The sequence below is a fragment of the Rhagoletis zephyria genome, unplaced genomic scaffold (assembly GCF_001687245.7).
Source record: "Rhagoletis zephyria isolate East Lansing unplaced genomic scaffold, Rhagoletis_zephyria_1.1 Rzeph_scaffold_00456, whole genome shotgun sequence".
Lineage (NCBI taxonomy): Eukaryota > Metazoa > Arthropoda > Insecta > Diptera > Tephritidae > Rhagoletis > Rhagoletis zephyria.
The window spans coordinates 118,928-139,947 of NW_016157540.1; the positions used below are offsets into that span (position 1 = coordinate 118,928).

The 21,020-nt window shown below is 34.5% G+C and overlaps 1 long non-coding RNA gene across 1 annotated transcript in view; it reads right to left on the reverse strand.

Annotated features, from left to right (window-relative positions):
* LOC108359770 (uncharacterized) overlaps positions 1–6,766 on the reverse strand; it is a 16,460-nt gene extending 9,694 nt beyond the window's left edge. Inside the window, exon 1 of the long non-coding RNA XR_001846990.1 lies at positions 6,670–6,766. This is a non-coding gene — a long non-coding RNA (uncharacterized LOC108359770). The remainder of the gene's footprint in view (positions 1–6,669) is intronic.
* Between the last annotated feature and the right edge of the window lie 14,254 nt (positions 6,767–21,020).

The window sequence follows — 21,020 nt, forward strand, 5'->3', positions numbered from 1 at the left end:
TTATTGTTGTCAGTAATGAACAGACACAAAGTAGACAAGAGATTTTCTCCGGTTGTATGAAGGATGCAGGTAACCACGACCAATTTCTGGGGAGCGATTTTTGGTATGTGCACGCTTGACGTCAACGCTGATGTGTGAACTGATTTCTGTTGATGTAGCTGATGGTTTATTAGAACAGCTCTTGCTACCACTGACGAAACTGTTGCGACGCGTTTTAGTTGAAACCGCTGCTGCGGCTGTTGCTGCTATTGTGGTTGTTGTTATAGTTGGCGCCGTACTCGCAAATTGTAGTGCTGTCGTCTTGCCTCTCCGTCAATGCAGAGAGCGATTAACTATTAACGGATTCGGCTATAGACTACACTTAACCGTTCTTTCGATCACACTAAACATGTCCTCGCAACTCTAGTGTTCTTTCGTGTTATAGCCAATTTAATTCTGTTACACTGTTTCTTAGTAGAACTATATTCACAACAGAGAAACTGGTTGCTGACCGAAAATGTCGTGATCTTACAGCACTCTTAAAACTTTTTTATTTTGCTTCCAACTACAGCTATTGCCGCTCCTGGCAGGATCGCCAAAAATGTAGTAGATTCCAAAGATTTCTTTTTAATATTTTAATTAAAAGTTAACAAAACTTAATTTATTTTTTTTATGTTGTTAACAATTCGAGAAAAGTTTGAATAATGAAAATTTTCTATTTGATTGACGAACCACAAAAATCACATAAATCTAAAATTTCCAAAATTACAAAGTTGAAATGAACACAGTACAATAAAAGGTAATAACACAAATACAAACCCTACAATGTATTTAGCCAGTGTGCGCATAAACATATATATAAAAACTTATTTTTATTAAAAAACAACTTAACGTTTGTCTTAAGTTCGAAAATAGAAATGTTTAAAACCATTTAAAATAATAAGCGTTATTATTTATATACCAACGATTATTTCTACATGACATGTCATACTAGAAACACCTGTGACCCCTACATGACATGTCGTGTTAGAGACTCCTGTGACCCTACACATGATGTGTCATGCTATAGACACCTGTGACCCTCTACATGACATGTCGTGCAAGAGACACTTGTGACCAGCTGCATGACATTTCATGCAATGGTCACTTAGGAAAAATGAAAGACTTCCATATAAACGTCAGGTGATATCATTTAGGACATAGCCTAGCAGTAAGTGACACTTAAGTGACTTCTGCAGGACTTGCGCTACGGTGCATTTAACACACACACTCTCACTTATTGAATCGTTTGGACAATGTTGCCAGGTCTTCGGCATGAGAAAACGTCCCTCTTTATCTGAAAAAACGTCATTTCCTACCCAAAAACGTCTTTTTCAAATGTATGCACAAAGAATTGTTCTTATTAAACTTTTATTGTATGCAAAGGTACATATGTACGTAAGGTATAGATATTAAAACGTCATTTGCTCTGTCACATTTAAAATTCATTCTAAACTGGTTTGAGATCGTTAATATAAAAATCATTTTATACATGCACTTGTGATCAGCTGATTAAGTCATCGATTTTGGCTCTTTCTTTTTTGTTTATTTAACGTTTATTATTTTTCCATAAAAGCCTAGCTCATTATATAACAAACAAAATATAAATTCACATTTCAAAGTATGTGCAAAAATTATAAAAAACCTGATTCAACTTTTTATTCAGATTTTTTAGAATTTCTTTGAGTATGCAGGTTGATATCCCATTAAATTTCAGGGCAATAATGTGCAAGTTTTAAGTTGCTAAAAAATCGCGTTGATTTTTAATACTATTTTTTTCTTGTAAACATTTGGTTAAGTGGTATGTTGTCGAAAATGCTAAATTACGTTCTGTTAAGAAGGAACATAGCAATATTTCAGTCTTTTTACGTTCATTAAATTTTCAATAAGGGGCCCCATGCGACTAATTGTGTCATTTTCTTTATGCGGGTGTGTCATTTTCTTTATAAGGGTTAAGTCATCTGTGTCCAAAGAATATATATTTTTTTCAAGCAGCTGCTGCAAAAAACAAAGCTTGTTAAGATTTATTAAGAAAATAATTCAAAATCAGTTCTACTTACAAGATTTAGTAACAGAGAATAGTACTGGGAAGTTAAAAAACGTCATTTTTTACACAAAAAACGTCCAAATGACGTTAAAAACGTCAACCTGGCAACGCTGCGTTTGAACGTGTTAGAATGCCGACCACTGGTATAGACTATGAGTATAACTAAAAAATGCGATTTCGAATGAACTATTTTTTTAACATTGAATAAGAAAAAGACTAGGGAACAAAGTATTGCAATGATATGTATGCATAGGCGATATACTACTTTTAATACATATTTATGGCGAAAATGTTTTTTTTTTTAATTTCAAGACCCTACCCCTAATTTTATTTGTGTTACTGCCTATTTTGATAGATTTGTTGAAGGTCATTTAGAGGTCGCGACCTGTCGATTTAGGTCAGAAAATAAGATTTTGTAGATTTATTAGCTTTTGAATAATTTGTTGTCGGACTTGGCTTGTTGGGATTTTTTATCGGGTAAATAAAAAAAATCCATATTTCTCTTAATTTTTTAACTTTTGACCATCGATAATCTCCACAATTTCTAAATATGTAGCACAATCTAGAATTAAATCCATTTGTAAATAACCTGAAAGCTCATTTATTGCAATCGCATAAAAATTGTTGAAGTAAGGAGGCTTTTCTTAAATACGGCCTTGAATTTATATTTTTTATATACCGGACTTTCAGATTTTTTAAGCAGTGTGACTAAGGAATTCATCAATATTTATTCAAAATTGATATATACAAACGCTCTTTAGCAAGGAAGTGGTTTTTCAAGAAATTATAGGAAAATGAAGGTGAAAATGTGTAATGCTTTGAGGTTTGCGGTCATTCAGGGTCCTTTTTAATGGTCAGTGATATCCTCCTAGGTGTTTAAAAAAGAAAGGGATCTAAGCTATTTTTATTTTTTGCTTTCGTGAAATAAATTTTAAAACTATGAATAATACCTAATAACTTTTACTTTTGACAAACACGGTCAACTGCAACTGCAGTTTGCACTTTAGTTTGATATATAGCTCAATTCTAAGGCTGCTACAGATCGGCCTAACTAAGTCGTATGACTGAGCAATTATATATAGATACTAAAGGCCTGAACTACAAAACATAGCGACATGTAACACATCATGGAAGTGCCAGTTTATATCATGTCGCTTGTACATGTTTGAAAGTGATATATGAAGACATTGCCGAATAAATTCAAATCAAATCATGCATCAAATTTATGCATGTCAACAAAAGGAAACCATGCAACATATTCAGCATTATTATTTACATTGTATATACGGGAAGAGATTTTCCGAATTTTGCAAGCTCCTACTATAGTAAAATTTATTAAACAATTATCTAATTAAAAATATATATACCAACGGTGGGCAAACGTGGCTCTTTGAGATAATTGCGGCTCTTTGCTTAGCAAAGTGCGGCTCTTTTTACTTTCTCCTTGCTTAGAACATTTTTGCTCTTTTTACTTTTTTAAATACATATTTCATACATATTACACATATACATACATATTTTACATACATACATATTATACATATAAATACATATTTTAGCCCACAGCAATTTGCCAACAAGAAAACAGCTGAACAAGAAGAGCTGGCTGGAATTTAAGCAAATCCCTAAATTGAATTTGATGGTTTGGAATGGATGCGACTAATTAAACCTGTTAGAAATAAGTAATTATTCGTTTAGTCAGTGAACTGTGTCAGGATAAGAATTCAGGATTTGTTTTCAATTTTATACTTTTGACGGGTCTATTCTGCGCTGGTAACATAAATTTTATAACCGGTAATTAAAGTTTCTGTCAATTTTTAAACCTTTTTCGCATTCTGTGCTCTCTTGTAACCGGTGAATTTGGTCACCATCTCATAAGCTGGTAACAAAATATTGCCCCGTGAATTATGCAATACAGGAATTTCCACAAATCTTCATAGCTGAGTTGCTGAATATTTTCACTGCATTACCAACCTACCTCGAATCGCGGTGACAAGTGGTAACAATTTTTGGTAATAAAATTTTCCGGTCACAAGATCTTCGGTAACGTGCAGAATAGACCTGTTAATGTAAACAAAATTTCTATCAGCTGTTCGTCTAACTTGCAAGTTTCTGCAAATTTTCTGTTCGCGTACTATCGTGGATATTTTTCTCTTGTGAGAGGACAGATGATATTTCGCCGGAATTTCGCTGTTGGACATTTTTTACTGGAGATTTTAAACGAACGTACCTATTGACTATCGAACATTTAACAGAATTGTTACGAACGGCTTTAACTGACCTAAAACCAGATTTTGAAAATTTCGCCAAAGGGATCTTTTGAACTTTCTTTTATATCTATCTTACGTACAATAGAATAATAATAAAATTAATGTTTTTCATTTGTAATAATAATTTTATTTAAAAATAAAATTTTTGTTTTTCTTGTTCTTTTTTTGTGGCTCTTTGTAGCATTTAGAACTTAGATGTGGCTCTTTTCGGCCTCGGCCTTGCTAACCCCTGCTATATACATTTTCATACAAGGCAGGATTTAACAGTATTAAAAATATGCTGCAGAAACACAACAGCAAACAACAGCTGAGCTAAGAAGCAATGACATGCTATAACAGTATGCTTGAGATGGCATGACATGGCATGCATGAAATTTTTGAAAATGACATTTTAATAGATACGCTGGGAAGAAGTTAAGAAAATGTTTAAATTTATATTTCGTTACCTACTTCACCGATTTGAAATCTGAAAACTATACCTTTCATGAGCATGAAATGGTATTATAACTTGGGCCCGATATTTGCAAGTACCAGAATAAGCTGAGCCGACTCAGGCTCATGGCAACCGAACTTCAGTTGGGTGGCTACTGGCTGAAATGGTTTTGCAGATGGCAACTGCAAGCTGGCCACTGAGTTGCTATATTGGCAACTGCATTTTTGTGGTCGCTGCGGTAATAATCGAAGATTGTATACCTACATATAAGGTAAACTTCAAAGTCTAGCTGAGGGGCTCGAGCCCCCTGTCCCTACGTAGCGACGCCCATGCTCTGGGCCTCGATCTTAAAAAATAAAAATTACGTAGGTTTACAATTAAAAGGCCGATAAACAAAAACGATCAAAATAAATTTATAAACTCTTCCGGCGGCCGCTGTGGTGTAGTGGTAAGCAGTGCGCGCTTCCACTTCGCAGCACCCGGGTTCAAACCCCGGTCAAAGCAACATCGCAAAAAATATAGAAAAAAGGTTTTTTCTTAACAGCGGTCGTCCGTCGGCAGGCAATGGCAAAACTCCGAGTGTATTTCTGCCATGAAAACAGCTTCTCATAAAAAACAATCGCCGTTCGGAGTCGGCGTTAAACTGTAGGTCCCTCCCCTTTGTGTGACAACTTCAAGGCGAACGCCACAATTTGGAGGAGAAGCTCGGCCAAGCACTAACATATGTCTAAGCGCCAATCTATTATTATTACTATTATTATTATTATTATAAACTCTTCATAGTCTGGTGTAGACTTGTATCAGATTCTATAAAATTGTAGTGTTATGAGCACAATCACTATAATGGGCAGATAACTTATCAGATTTATATGTTGCAAAAAATCTAATTGAATTACAGGCAAATATATAGTCAAAATTTTAAGAGATAAAGATTTCAAAGGATATTTTACAAATGTTAGTTTCGGTTTGTTTCAATAGAATAGTTATTAAAATAAGCAGTATAATTCTCGATTCGCAATTGTTCATGAAAAGACTTTCTTATATATGTGTTATTATTTATTGCTAAAATGAAATGAGAATAAATAGGTATTAAGTCAATAAAACAATTTTAAATAAAAAGAAAAGCACTGGCCACGTTACACTTAGTTATTAGTTAATTGTGCAGCGAAGTCAGCTATGATTATATATATATATATATCCTTTTGGAAAGGGTACTTAATTACCAAAAAACAACTTTTTTAAATTTTTCACTGGCTACGTTACACTTAACATTTGCGGTACATTTCATTACGACTTAATAGGAGTTCTAAACAACTTTTTCGCAAACTTGGAACGTACTAATTTATTTTCTATCGTTCAGAACTTAATCGGCCAAAATAAATCGAGGCAACCTTATATTTTTGTACTTTTCTTTGTTGAAGTATCGAAAACTGTTTTTAGGAACATATTAAACACAAAATGCTTGGACATGATAAGAATTAGTAGTACGGGAGCTAGCAACGTCGTGAAAACAGGAATTTCAGGACAGCTGGTTTTTCTCTCTCACTCCCTCGGTTAGCGTGGGGGCCATCTGGCAGGCGGTAATGGTTGCGTTGACTAGTGCGCATCGTATCTTTACAGTTAAAAATGCTAATTTTTTAAGTCATTTTAGTAAGGCTAATTTTCTTTGCATTGGCTTTAGCTAACTTTTAGAAACAGATTTATTACTGCCAGACATGTCCGTTGTTGCTCTTTAAAATACATTTATGCAAGTTTTATGTACAGTATGTAATAAATAAATAAACGTTTGAACCCCAAAACCCACCCCTTGTGTGCGCTAATGCATAAATCTAATTATTGGAATATGAAAAATAGATTTTTTTTTTCAAATACATACGTTAAGGCCATGGTCCGATAAAAACTGGTAGAAGCCAATTTGACGTCAAACCTACAAAAGTCAAAGTTTTCGGGAGAGTACAAATAAAAATGAGCGTGTGTAAGGAAAAATAAAAAATTACATTTCACTGGTTGACGTTTTGAAGTAAATTTGAAGTTTATTTTTATTTATTTATTTGTTTTCTTTAGTAAAACTTTGTTAAATTGTATGTTGTTTTCTGTTTTTGATTTATGAGTTGCAGTGTTGTTGGAGGGACTTGTCGGCATAACAGTCATAGGAACAGCACTTGGAATCAATCATGCCTTTCGCGTACCTCCCGGTGTATTTGTGAAATCCAAGGCATATTTAACAAGGTAGAAGTGACAACTAGCTCGAACTCTCTTGTAGCTGGTTATAATGTCAAAAAACTGTAAACAAACAAATTAACCCTATGAGGTGCGCGTGCTATGTTTGCTATAAATTAGCATCAATTGAACCTCAGCATGGTGAAATTATACCAGTAATGCGATTCGGTAACTCTTAACGATGCATTTGTCGAGTTGTTAATTAAAGATTTTTGTCGTTGTCAATAACGATTATGCGATTCACCAACTCATTCCTAACGACAGTGAACAGCTGACTTTTTCCATTAATTCAAATTGATAAAAAGTGGCATCTCCGCTGTTCGAAATGTCAAATTTGCGAAAAGCACAAAGCGGAACAGAAAAAAAACAAAGCCATTTCCTCGCGCCGCTAATTAGCGTCCACATATTGCAGCAAAGGGAAGTATATTTTGCTACTTATTTTATTAATATGTATAAGAAATTACTTTGTTCTTATTTATAATTTCAGAATGGCGTCTACCAGTGGAGCAGGAGCTAAAAGGAGTCGGACATCAGCGGAGCAGCTCAACTAGGGTTGTTCGACTTCACTAGAAAGTCGACTTTCGACTTTTCGATCGACTCTGTACAGTCGACTTTAAAAGTCGACTGTACACGAAGAAAAGTCGATTTTGTTCGACTTTTTTTGACGTTTTGAATAAAAAGAGATGTATTAAGTATACTCTGCATTTAACTCATATATTAGCTATAAATATAAGAGTCAGAATACGCCAAAAATATCATGATTTACTAGTGGTCTTTAGAATAATCTGTAATTTAGTGAAATTCAATGCTAGGTAAAAAAAAACCGACACTAAAAGATTTTTAAAAATTTTGAAAATTGTTCCAGTTATACAGCATGAAAATGTTAGTTGTGAGGGTGTTTAAAAACTATATTTTTGAAAAACAAATTAAAAATTTTTAAATTTTCACAAAAAAAAATCTAAAATTTTTTTGAATTGATATTAGGTAATTACGGATAACTTTTTGAAAAATGTGGCCTTTCCGATGGAGCAGAATTGGCGGGAATTGGTAGAAATATAAGTGCCACTTTATAAGCATGGATAAATATGGGAGTAGCCCAGACAGCTAGTGGATTGGGACTATCCACACGACTAATGTCGCATATTAACTGGAATCCTACCAGCAACGTTTTTAGCGGTGTTTAAAATGTTGTACCTTACGGATTGGTCAAATTCGAACCTAAGACTGTCTGTAGAAACTTACATAAACTCATGCAGAAAAACTTTCTTGCATGAAATTTTTAAAATAAATACCCATGTTTATCTTACCTCATTATTAACTGAAGATTTTGGAGACAAACGATTAACAAATTTGAGGAATTTGTTTTCGTATAGTAATTTTATGCGCTGCTCTTAAATGATTTGACAATGTTGTTGTACTGTCATTAAAATTCATTTCTCTACCACACTTTTCAAATTTCACTTCAGTTTTATTGGCAATTTTTTTTAAATACGACCAAACAGCACTCCGCGCCCTTGTTAGAAGATCAGTTTTTATATGCAAATAAATAAAAAAAGTCGAGAGTCGAAAGTCGAAAGTGAAAAGTCTCACGGAGAACGAAGGGCTTGCATCCGGAAAGTTCCAGCGTCTCCACGGAAAGCTGGAGTACCAAAAGAAGTGGGCGGAAATGGCACAAAAGCTCAACGCAATAGGAGGAGCTATAAAGTCTGTGGAACAATGGCATTCGGTAAGTACTTATCTTGTGTTTTAAGTGTGTGTATATAGGAAGCAGTTTTCGAGAGTGCGATAAAAAAACAATTAGTATATATATATGTACATACGTGAAGTACAATTTTTTAATTAATATGTGCAAATGAANACAATTATGCCCTTATTCATAAAAACTAAAGTAGCTTTATAAAAGGTTTATAAATGGAAAATGTATGAAAACGTCAGTTTATATAGCTCTTTAAACTTACTTTATTTTTTATGAATAAGGCCATTAGTATATATATTTGTACATACGTGAAGTACAATTTTTTAATTAAAATGTGCAAATGAAGAATCAGGTTGTTGGTTAATCCGGAAAAGTAATTTTTAGTGTTCAAATTCATTTTTAACATATCGGGTACGGTTTAGTTATTTGTGCAACGACTTTGGGTTGCTGTGCCCAAACGTGTGACCCGAATCAAAAAACGTTTACACACACTTATAGACAAGAGCATACACTTTATTTAAGCAAAAGGCTTACCATAGCTGTGCATTACTTTATTTATAATTTAGGTTTGAAATATGGTATTTTTGCAATCAGCTCCAAGGGGTCTTTTCATAAACTGCGGTCCATCTTCTTTATTTTAAGGGAAGTTTGGGGGGCCGCGCCAACTCCCCCTCCGCTCTCTACCCCAAAATCGTTGTACAAATAACTTAACATTTCCCCCGGGGCTTTTGTTTAATTTTGTTTGAGCTTCCTGTGCACATTTATTTATACTTTTATTTTCTTAGTCATTCATAAATATGCTGTAAGGCTTTATATACTACTTGTTTGTTAACTATGTATTTCATTACTTTGCAAACAGGTCTGGCGCGACTTAAAAAGCCGTACAAAGACCGGAAGAGGCAGCAGGCTATAACAGGCAATAGGCCCATCGACCAGCCGCCTTTTACGGAGATGGAGAGGCGGGTAGTTGATCTGATTGGGACCAACTACATCGAAGGTCACGAAGCGGTTCCTGACAATGTGCCATTGGAAGAGGTGAGCTTATAGTTATACAATTATTTCTATTATTTTTAATATTTTTATTGAGCTTTGTACCACGATTGTTTATTAGGAAAATTTGAAAAGTCTAAGCGGTAGAATTTATAGCAGCTATTTCGGAGATCACCACATCTCCTCATCAGACTTCTTTTTTCTAGACTTCAGCAGGGATCGAACCTGCGTAATCGATGTTCAAAGTCAGAAGCGTTAACCACTGAGCTATGTACATCCCGTAAACTCTTGTTGCTAATTCATTTTCCTTATTCAACCAACTACTATCAAGTGCAGCTGATTTGCCGCTATTTAAACTCGACAGCGTGGTTGTTGTTGTCAATTCTATACATCCATTTGCTTATTTGCTTTTTTGTATAGTTTCAGGCAGGCTCTTCCTAAACTATGTATTTGTCAATGTTATTGTGGCTTGTTAACATTTTATTTTTAATATTTTTATTGAGCTTTGTACCACGATTGTTTGTTATGAAAAATTGAAAAAGCAACAATGTCTAAACGGTAGCAGTTATAGCAGCTATTTCGGAGATCACCACATCTCCTCATGAGACTTCTCTTTTCTAGACTTCAGCAGGGATCGAACCTGCGAATTCGATGTTCAAAGTCAGAAGCGTTAACCACTGAGCTATGTACATCCCGTAAACTCTTGTTGCTAATTCATTTTCCTTATTCAACCAACTACTATCAAGTGCAGCTGATTTGCCGCTATTTAAACTCGACAGCGTGGTTGTTGTTGTCAATTCTATACATCCATTTGCTTATTTGCTTTTTTGTATAGTTTCAGGCAGGCTCTTCCTAAACTATGTATTTGTCAATGTTATTGTGGCTTGTTAACATTTTATTTTTAATATTTTTATTGAGCTTTGTACCACGATTGTTTATTAGGAAAAATTGAAAAAGCAACAAAGTCTAAGCGGTAGAAGTTATAGCACTATTTCGGAGATCACCACATCTCCTCATCAGACTTTTTTTTTCTAGACTTCAGCAGGGATCGAACCTGCGAATTCGATGTTCAAAGTCAGAAGCGTTAACCACTGAGCTATGTACATCCCGTAAACTCTTGTTGCTAATTCATTTTCCTTATTCAACCAACTACTATCAAGTGCAGCTGATTTGCCGCTATTTAAACTCGACAGCGTGGTGTTGTTGTCAATTCTATACGTCCATTTGCTTATTAGCTTTTTTGTACAGTTTCGGACAGGCTCTTCCTAAACTATGTATATGTCAATGTTATTGAGGCTTATTAACATTTTATTTTTTTAATATTTTTATTGAGCTTTGTACCACGATTGTTTATTAGGAAAAATTGAAAAAGCAACGGTAGAAGTCACGGCAATGAAGAACGGCAATGCGGTAGAAGTTATAGCAGCAAGCTCAATAAAAATATTAAAAATAAAATGTTAATAAGCCACAATAACATTGACAAATACATAGTTTAGGAAGAGCCTGCCTGAAACTATACAAAAAAGCAAATAAGCAAATGGATGTATAGAATTGACAACAACAACCACGCTGTCGAGTTTAAATAGCGGCAAATCAGCTGCACTTGATAGTAGTTGGTTGAATAAGGAAAATGAATTAGCAACAAGAGTTTACGGGATGTACATAGCTCAGTGGTTAACGCTTCTGACTTTGAACATCGAATTCGCAGGTTCGATCCCTGCTGAAGTCTAGAAAAAAGAAGTCTGATGAGGAGATGTGGTGATCTCCGAAATAGTGCTATAACTTCTACCGCTTAGACTTTGTTGCTTTTTCAATTTTTCCTAATAAACAATCGTGGTACAAAGCTCAATAAAAATATTAAAAATAAAATGTTAACAAGCCACAATAACATTGACAAATACATAGTTTAGGAAGAGCCTGTCTAAAACTATACAAAAAAGCAAATAAGCTAATGGATGTATAGAATTGACAACAACAACCACGCTGTCGAGTTTAAATAGCGGCAAATCAGCTGCACTTGATAGTAGTTGGTTGAATAAGGAAAATGAATTAGCAACAAGAGTTTACGGGATGTACATAGCTCAGTGGTTAACGCTTCTGACTTTGAACATCGAATTCGCAGGTTTTCACTGCTGAAGTCTAGAAAAAAAGAAGTCTAATGAGGAGATGTGGTGATCTCCGAAATAGTGCTATAACTTCTACCGCTTAGACTTTGTTGCTTTTTCAATTTTTCCTAATAAACAATCGTGGTACAAAGCTCAATAAAAATGTTAAAAATAAAATGTTAATAACACGCAATAACAATGACTAATACATAGTTTAGGAAGAGCCTGTCTAAAACTATACAAAAAAGCAAATAAGAAAATGGATGTATAGAATTGACAACAACAACCACGCTGTCGAGTTTAAATAGCGGCAAATCAGCTGCACTTGATAGTAGTTGGTTGAATAAGGAAAATGAATTAGCAACAAGAGTTTACGGGATGTACATAGCTCAGTGGTTAACGCTTCTGACTTTGAACATCGAATTCGCAGGTTCGATCCCTGCTGAAGTCTAGAAAAAAGAAGTCTGATGAGGAGATGTGGTGATCTCCGAAATAGTGCTATAACTTCTACCGCTTAGACTTTGTTGCTTTTTCAATTTTTCCTAATAAACAATCGTGGTACAAAGCTCAATAAAAATATTAAAAATAAAATGTTAACAAGCCACAATAACATTGACAAATACATAGTTTAGGAAGAGCCTGCCTGAAACTATACAAAAAAGCAAATAAGCAAATGGATGTATAGAATTGACAACAACAACCACGCTGTCGAGTTTAAATAGCGGCAAATCAGCTGCACTTGATAGTAGTAGGTTGAAAAAGGAAAATGAATTAGCAACAAGAGTTTAAGGGTGGTTAACGCTTCTGGTTCTGGTGATGTGGTGATCTTCGAAATAGCTGCTATAACTTCTACCGTTTAGACATTGCTGCTTTTTCAATTTTTCATAACAAACAATCGTGGTATAAAGCTTAATAAAAATAAAATGCTAATAAGCCACAATAACATTGACAAATACATAGTTTAGGAAGAGCCTGCCTGAAACTATACAAAAAAGCAAATAAGCAAATGGATGTATAGAATTGACAACAACAACCACGCTGTCGAGTTTAAATAGCGGCAAATCAGCTGCACTTGATAGTAGTTGGTTGAATAAGGAAAATGAATTAGCAACAAGAGTTTACGGGATGTACATAGCTCAGTGGTTAACGCTTCTGACTTTGAACATCGAATTCGCAGGTTCGATCCCTGCTGAAGTCTAGAAAAAAGAAGTCTGATGAGGAGATGTGGTGATCTCCGAAATAGTGCTATAACTTCTACCGCTTAGACTTTGTTGCTTTTTCAATTTTTCCTAATAAACAATCGTGGTACAAAGCTCAATAAAAATATTTCTGTTATTATTTACTACTTTTTTAATTTACTTTTAAACTATTAGGAGTTTCAATTGGTCATGGAGGATGGGGAGGATATTGTCTTCCATGCGGTGACGCCACCGTCAGTGTTTGGAGCCGACAGCGAAGTGCAGGTCAGCACACCTAAAACTCCTGCGCAAACACCGCGTAGGGCTTTGAAGAGGAAGCGGGCGGAGGAAGAGAGCGATGTCCAGACAAAATTTCTGGAAATCGCTGAGAAGCAAGCAGATGCCTTGANTTTAGATATTGCTGCTTTTTCAATTTTTCATAACAAACAATCGTGGTATAAAGCTTAATAAAAATAAAATGCTAATAAGCCACAATAACATTGACAAATACATAGTTTAGGAAGAGCCTGCCTGAAACTATACAAAAAAGCAAATAAGCAAATGGATGTATAGAATTGACAACAACAACCACGCTGTCGAGTTTAAATAGCGGCAAATCAGCTGCACTTGATAGTAGTTGGTTGAATAAGGAAAATGAATTAGCAACAAGAGTTTACGGGATGTACATAGCTGAGTGGTTAACGCTTCTGGCTTTGAACATCGATTACGCAGGTTCGATCCCTGCTGAAGTCTAGAAAAAAGAAGTCTGATGAGGAGATGTGGTGATCTCCGAAATAGCTGCCATAACTTCTACCGCATAGACTTTGTCGCTTTTTCAAATTTTCAAATAAACAATCGTGGTACAAAGCTCAATAAAAATATTTCTGTTATTATTTACTACTTTTTTAATTTACTTTTAAACTATTAGGAGTTTCAATTGGTCATGGAGGATGGGGAGGATATTGTCTTCCATGCGGTGACGCCACCGTCAGTGTTTGGAGCCGACAGCGAAGTGCAGGTCAGCACACCTAAAACTCCTGCGCAAACACCGCGTAGGGCTTTGAAGAGGAAGCGGGCGGAGGAAGAGAGCGATGTCCAGACAAAATTTCTGGAAATCGCTGAGAAGCAAGCAGATGCCTTGAAGGTGAGAAATAATTATACAAGTTTACAGAAATAAAAAATAAAAATTTCAACTTATGGCATTTGACCATAATTTCATATGTAAAACTTTTCGCTGAACCCGAATATACAAGTAATACAAGTATGTATAACAGATTTTACATATAGCCAATTTTTTTTTTGAGATCTGAGAAAACTTCGTATACGTTTTTGCAATCTGAAATGTCTTTAAATTTAGTAAAGTGTATACATTTGCGATTGTCTATAATATTACCTAAATTTAAAAGAGATTGCAGATTGACTATATCAAAAAAAAATGCAATATCTAGAGAGAACTTTTTTCAGAACCCAAAAAACCTAAATTTGGCTATATGTCAAAAACTGTTATACATTCTTATATTATTTTGCCTTACACCCCTATTCTGCAACTGTTTCGTATTCGGATTTTGCTACGAATCGTAGAAATAGTATGCTGCAATCCGAATCGTATTTTCGAACTTTCGAAATTCGTAACAATGGCAAGCCTAAAAACGAACGAGTAAGCTTTTTTGCGTAATTTTGCACGTAAAGAATTGTGTGTCGGAGGCGAAATAAAGGATGTAAATCGATGTGTGTTTGCAAGAAATATTGGTGGTGTTCATTTAAACAGATAAATTTGCCTTTCGCATATACGTATATTTTTATCCACTGCTTTATATAAACGAGCAAAAAAAGAATCTTTGTTGCATTATGGAACGAATTTCCGTCATCCCTTGTCAAATTTGGTTTGGAGACCAAAAAATGCAGCATTTAAACAACTAATAACGAGGCTTGAAAGGACCCCTCTAACAGAAGAATGCTACAAGAAGGAACTGGATACAATATATGCCATTGCGGAAAATAACGGATATAGGAGAGGCCTGGTGGAGAAGTTAAGAAAGGACACAAAATCGAAAAAGACTAGCAAAGAGGAAAACAATAAAAAAACTTGGGCAGCTCTAACTTACACAGGAAAGATATCTTACAAACTTGCCAAATTCTTTCATAAGTACGACATTCAGACATCATTTAAAACAAGGAACACAGTGGGAAATATATTGAAAGAGAAAATAAGCGAGGAAGACCCGCTAGATAAACAGGGTGTTTACAAGTTAACCTGTGAGTGCCGACACAGTTACATAGGACAAACTGGGCGAAATATAAGAACAAGGTATCGAGAACACATAAGGGATTATAATAAGAAAAAACGAAAACCAGAGGCTGCAATAGAATCGAACTTCGCGAATCACATGATCAAAAATAAATGCACACCAATGAAGATTGGACAAACAACAGAACTTCTCCGTGTACAACATAAAGGACAAAGATTGAATATATTAGAAAATATGGAAATATATAAACAGAAGACCTTCAAAGGACAAATAATAAATGAGCAAATAAATACTGCATCGGACGTACTGTTTGAACCTCTAAAACTACTGTACAAGAAGAAGAATGACAACAAGAAAATATTAAGGGCAGATATGGAAGGGAATACACCGACTGCAAAAACAAAGGGGGTAAAAATCACGGACTTCTACCTGCCGTCAAAAACGAGCCAAAACAATTCATCTACCTATTGAGTACCGCAAACACTGCAAAACTAAAAAGACGTACCTAACAAAAGAAAGAGGTAGTTAACAAGGAGTATAAATACGAGCAACCAACAAAAATTATGCAGAACGAAAAATGACACTGAAGATGGCACAACGCCGAAACCGGTTTGTCTCCAAACCAAATTTGACAAGGGATGACGGAAATTCGTTCCATAATACATCATACACCCACCCTGTCGGAAACAACAACAACCAAAAAGGAAATCTTTGTTGCCCCTTATCGAGAAACTTGGGTTTAGTTATTTGTACAACGATTTTCGGTTGTTGTGTCCAAACGCATAACCTGAATCCAAAAACTTTAATGTACACGTGTAATCCAAGGATTCAAATTTTATTTAAGATACATTTTTCAAATTTCCTACCACTAGCTTATTAATCAACTCGGTTTGCACTATGCACTTATTTGCAAATTTCGACTGGGGTTCTGCGCAAAAATACTGTGGACGGCGTAGCCGGAGTGATATGCACAAGAAATTTTGCGTACCTTTGACATGCGGAAGCCCCTCTTACCCGCAACACAGAAAGGAAAATTCTACTTAGAAAGCGTTATAATCCCTAAGCGCGGCCGAAGGCAGAAGCAAGCGCAACAGGTGGTGGACCTAACAAAGTGCAAGTTTTCAATGGCTTGGAAGAAGCTGTTATTGCATTAACTGGATTGAGAACCAGAGCTTCAGGCATAGGAGGAGTTTTGGCTTGTGGTTCAACAATTCAACCAGAAGCTGACATATGTAGATGGGCCCATGGTTACTATGCCCGACAGCTCCGCATACCTTTGTGAATCCATAGCCATAGCGCCCGCTAACTCTGCTGCTATAATTGCAAATACATCAGAATCCATAATTTTCCTCAAAATATGTAAAATTTACCAATTTTACAATAAACAAGCACATGATGAGTGTTTTTTTTTTAATTCCTTTCCACTTTGTTATCCTTCATTCAGCTATCTTCGAAAAACAACTGATAGCTGGCAATGCTGCACATGTTTCCGCAAGGGTTGCACCATGTGGATTTTTAGTTTTTCGTAGCGTAGATACGAATTACGAATTACGAAAAATCGGGTTCTAGAATAAGGGGGTTAATATTTGGGTTCAGCGGAAAGTTTTACATATGAAACTATGGTCAAATGCCACAGGTCAGATTTGTTGTCGACTTGTATTAGATACTAGGCCCTATCGCGAATTTAACGTGAACAAATATTCCCAAAAATTATAAAGCAAAACAGAAACAATTTGTTTTTGTTTAGCATGTTAAATAATGGGCACAATTTATTCACATGAAATTGGCGATAGGGCTGATTATATTTAAAAACATCGTGTTAGTATATACTTTTTATCAATAGATGCTGGCTGAAAACAATTCCAGACAAACGGATGTTTTGAATGTGAGAAGTAATTATTATTAGATATGTTTTACATAAATCGTATTAATATATGTATACTTTTTGTCAATAGATGCTGACTGAAAATACCGCAAGGCAGACGGTGGCGACGCTTGCAATGGCGCAGTCTATGACCGTCCTTAGCGAAGGGATGAAAGTCTGTGTCGAGGGTTTTAACCGACCCGCGAGTACTCTCGGCAACTCGTAAATAATATTAATAGTTTAGGTTTTTAGAAATGTAAATAGTAGTTTTAAGTAAAGTTTTACTTAACACTTAACAGCAAAAGTCTGCATACACCATTTATTTTTTAAACATTCGCAATATTTTGCAAGCTAAAATTCGTTTGATATTTTTTTTTAATAAAAATATGGATCATCCTTAAAACAAAAGCATACAAAGCAAGGTTTCAAGTTTTATACAAATTTAAGGAAAATTCTACGATTTTTAATCGACACTTTCAACTTTTTAATCAGATTTTATAAAATAACTTCAAGTACGCAGTTTTATTGCGCATGAAATTAAAAATCAACGCGATTTCGTAGCAACCTCATTTTTACACATTGTTTTACTAAAATTTAAGTGTTGGTTAAAAATCGTTGAATTTTCCTTAATTTTTTATAAAACTTGAAACCTTGCTTTGTATGATTTTGTTTTAAGGATGGTCCATATTTTTATATAAAAAAAATAACAAACGAATTTTAGCTTCCAAATTATTGCGAATATTTAAAAAATGAATGGTGTATGCAGACTTTTGCTGTTAAGTGTACATATCATACAAGAGTTAATTTTATAGTTTTTCTTTTAATTTTCAAAATAAATTACTTATTTTTTCCTTTTATGTTTTAAATTAATTATTTTGTACCTTGTTTTGTACCTGACTGAAATATGAACCTTTAGTTTAAAAAATATATATTTTATGAAATAAATTGGAAATGTTTTTGTTATGAATATGACATAGTTGTTATGAAAATTAAATTTATTTACCTTAATTACACATTCGCCTTTTAAATTAAAATTTTGAACATTTCGTTGCATTTAATACTTTTTTCTATTCATTTATTTTCTAAAAGCCGAGCTTAAGTGAAATACTATAAACTACACATAAAGACTAGTATTCAATTTAAACTGTTATTTAATTTAAACTAGTTTTCAACTTAAAAATAAATTCTTCTAAAAAGCACTTCGAAGCTATTTTATTTTTTATCAAAGAACAGAAGGTGGTCTATCAATAACGACCGAAGACATAATACTGTGTGTAAAAAAATTTATGACGCTACGACTTTTTCATTAATTTCTTACAAAAATTGTGTGCTTTGCAATAACCAATTCCATAATTAATTTACCAAAAAAGTTTTAACCTGCTAAATTTTTTTACATACACTATTTTGTCTTCGGTCGTTATTGATAGACCACCTACTGTTTTTGATAAAAAAGAAAATAGATTCGAAGTGCTTTTTAGACTAGGAAGTTATATAAAATTTAATTTTTGCTTTATACGGTTATAGTGTATACAGACACTCACAGAAGTATTCGTAATATAGTTTTTCATAACATTCAAAATGTTTTCAATATTGAACTATTTTCGCAAATTTGTATTCAAAATACACCTCATTCTGTAACAAAAACCTTAGAAATCAATCTTGTAAACTTTGTACAATGTTCACAAAAATTTATCAAACTTAAAAAACCGTTCATCAAAGTTTCAAACTCTTTATTCAGAATCTTTAGAAAATTTTCGAGTATGCAGTTTTGTAGCCCATTCAATTTCAGTAGGCTAAAATTCAAGTTTGATGTCGCTACAAAATACCGTTAATATTTGAGATTTTTTTTTGTCGAGGGTGCTCAGCATTTTCTTCCGTATAACGAATGAAAAAAATTAATTTTTATATGGAACAAAATGCATAACACCCTCGACAAAAGAAATCTCAAATATTAACGGTATTTTGTAGCGCCATCAAACTTGAATTTTATCCTACTGAAATTGAATGGGCTACAAAACTGCATACTCGAAAATTTTCTAAAGATTCTGAATAAAGAGTTTGAAATTTTGATGAACGTTTTTTTAAGTTTGATAAATTTTTGGGAACATTGTACAAAGTTTACAAGATTGATTTCTAAGGTTTTTGTTATGGAATGAGGTGTATTTTGAATACAAATTTGCGAAAATAGTTCAATATTGAAAAAATTTTGGTTATGAAAAACTATATTACGAATACTTCTGTGAGTGATTGTATGTAAATGTAAAAGAAAAAACTTTAAGTAATTAGAAGACAAAACTAGTGCGAAGATAAACATGTAAATTTAAAATAAAATGGGTATTCATCTAAAAGCATAAATGCCTCGTAACTTGTAAATAAACTGGTTTACGATACAAAATTAATTAAGTTTACGTGGTTACAAGGCGTTTATAATTTTAGATGAAATGCCCCAAAAAAAAGTATTAAGGAGAAAAAATTAGTAATTAATTGGTCTTGGACACGTTTTCCAATGGAAGATACCGAATTTGAATTATAGTCGGTACCGTCTGCATGTGCATGTGTTTCCACTTCTAATATTATATTATTCTCGAGTTCATTTATTTGCTCGCGCAAACGGATATTATGCAAGGTTGAGCACGCATTTACAACCTTACCAGCAAACCCAGGATCGTATAGTAACACTCGTTTTTGTGATAAACATCGCCAAGTTCCTTTAAGCACTCCAAATAGTCTCTCTACTGGATTTCAAGCTTTGCATAGCGCCTCGTTGTATGGAAACTTAGGAGAACCCTCAAGTTGGTTCGGTAAAAGCATCATGAGCCATGGCTCTAAGGGGTATCCAGAATTGCCTGAAAGGAACTTAATTTTAAATTATGTACATTTTAATGTAAAAAGAATACCAATCAAAAGCATGTTGCGGCTTCCATTGCCAAAAGCTCTCTGCATGACTCGCCGTACTGGACTGAAACTCCAAATGAAAGAGTCATGTCGTGCTCCCGGAAACCTAGCATTTACGTTCAGTATTTTTAAATTTGGGTCACATAACAAATATTTATCGCTCGACTTTTATTTAAAATACTTAGCTCACCATTTGAACATTTATCGAGTGATAGCCATGATGGTTCACGTATGCTTCCTCATGAGTTTTAGGACCCAAAATAGAAACATGCGTGCAGTCTACCGCCCCAATAGTTCCTCCAACGAAAGGCGCAGGTGCTGAAGCAAACACTTCCTTGGCAACTTGACGGTCCACCTGCGTCATAGGGAACTTAACCTCCTCAAAAAATAGTCTACTGTTTATGGCATCAGTTACGCGAAGTATACAACGGCTTATAGATGATTGGCTCATTGATATGCCCCACTGTTCCCCTACAGGCCGTTGGTAGCATCCTGTGGCATAGAAGCGTAATGTACACAAAACCTTCAAAGATAAACGATTACTTGGAAATGTTTAGTTATTTGTACAATGATTTTGTAGTTCGGAGCGGAGGGGGAGAGGGTGTGACACCTAAATCCATACCCGTTAGAAAGAGCACAGTTAAAACTTTAGGGAAAGTCATCCCTCCCCTCTCTGACCCCTCTACAGAGTACCTGGGGCCCATTTGAAAATGGGTTTACCCCATTAACATTTTGGCATGGAAGCCACATCGAAACTTACAGAAAAGTCCATAATTAAAACCGATTTTATTAATAAAATAGTGCTTGGAAATTTGAAATATTTGTTTTAAATTAAAGTTTAATCCTTGGAATACACACGTATGTTAAACTTTTTAGATTCGAGTCACGCGTTTGGGCATCATTGTACAAATAACTAAACCGTACCCGAGAAATTAATGTATACATACTACATATCCAAAATTGCATGCTCTCATTATTTAAAGATTTACCTGTTTTTCCGCCGATATTGAGGTAATCCTTTTACCTTTCAATTGGATTTCCAGCCGCTGGATGAG